The following is a 1,891-nucleotide window of genomic DNA, read 5'->3' on the forward strand; positions in this document are numbered from 1 at the left end:
CGTTGTGTGTTTATAAGGAGAAATTAGGATGAAGCTGTAGACCGGAGTACCGCAGGAGCGTTCTCAGTAAAGGGGAGTAAGAACAGTATTGATGTTTAAGCATGCTGACCACCAGCAGACCTCCATCATAGGGCAGATATCTCTGTTTGTCACTGAGCTTGTTTCTAAATCTTCTACTGTGGGTCTCTTCTACCTGCAGCAATAACCAGACTACCTGCAGTGATGACACACAGAAAAAATAACCATACCTGCTGGGTGACATTTCTACTCTTGGCAGTGACGCTTCTAGCCTGTGGGTTGACTTTCTTTTTTACTATTTTACACACTTTAGGGAAACCATTTTCCTCCAGCCTTCTGTACTCGCCGTATTTTAGTTTTAGGGAGAACTGCAGACCTTGAGAGTTTCACTTTTATTAAGTGAGGGCACTTGAGGCAGCTGATGTTGACATATCAATATTGGGATGATGGAAAGTGAAACCTGACCTGCTTTCCCAAATACTAGCATGGCTTCCTGCGGCTCCTCACAGTTTCTGCTGCTCTGTATATTTTATTAAGGAGGATTATATTCAGGAAAAGTAAAAACTGTGTGTACGATATGGACAAAATCCACTATCATGGTATATTGTATTTCTTATCATGGTAAGAATCCTGACAAAGTGAAGATTTTTATTTTTTTAATTAAAAGTTCCTTAACACCAATAACAACTACCTCACACGAGATAACACTTGAGATAAAAAAACTAAAGTCTATAGTTATATACAAAGAATAAATATAACAGCTGTACGGGATCTTCTTATGTAATGTATTTTTGTGTTAAAGTACTGTATCAATAGGAGAATTGATAAATATAATGATCAATACGCAGTACTGGTATCTCTACCGATCAGATTCTCATCCCTGTGGTTATCACAAACAGAAGATTTCACGTAACTTAAAACGCGTCAGTAAAAACCTCACTGGTGAATTTTGAAGCTTACAAAACGTCACCGAGTTGAACACTAGCCTCCTTTAGCTTAGCGGTGGTGATGTGAAGTCATGACCCTCATGTCGTTTGTTTATTGTCTAACATTATTTTTTTAATCCAATGGAATAATCCCATTGGCTTTTCTTCAACGGAGCGCTAACTTCCTTCAATAATACGTCACTGCACCAAATGTTGGGATGGATGAATGTCAGTTTTTGTGGTGTTCTTGAATATGGATTGTAATATCTTAGTAGGTAAATCTAGAAAATGGACCAAAACGTTTGTTTGGAGTTCAGTTACTTGGGTTCTTTATTCTGAAAGTGAAGGTAGTGTGTGATGCTGATGACACTTTGTGCTTTAGGAGTCTTGTTCCCATTCTCTTCGACCCTATGTGCAGCTCCCACAGCTCAGAGAAAGCAGGTCAGCAGAGTGGAGCTTCACTCTGCTGTATTATACTTTACTACTATTCAATCATGTCTAAATTTAGCCCTGAGAGTCCTGAAGGCTGCAGAAGTAGGTGGAGGGAGTCACATTAAACATCAAGGTGTCCTTAAACTCTTCAATCCCAGTGGAGCCGGATGAGACGATGCCCTTCATCCGTGTGGAGGAAGTTCTGACTTTGGAAACAAGGCCAAAATGTTTCTGTTGAATTATTTATTAGGTTCATTATTTTGTTCCCTAAAAATATGATCTGATGAAACTTTGAGTCAAAAAATGAAAAATAATAATAAACTATTTTGAATATGATTTTAATAATTTATGCGAAATGTTTTCAGGCAACTTTTTTCAAACTCTCATTCAAGATTATTAATTACTGTTTTATTATTATTTTAGACTTACTACACTCTTTGCTACAGTAAATACATGCATGTTTTTAAGACTGTTAAAAAAAACTTTTTTTTTTTGTTCTAAGAAAAAAAGTCAGA

Source organism: Notothenia coriiceps, unplaced genomic scaffold (genome assembly GCF_000735185.1).
Source record: "Notothenia coriiceps isolate Sejong01 unplaced genomic scaffold, NC01 NC01_scaffold00032522, whole genome shotgun sequence".
Classification (NCBI taxonomy): domain Eukaryota; kingdom Metazoa; phylum Chordata; class Actinopteri; order Perciformes; family Nototheniidae; genus Notothenia; species Notothenia coriiceps.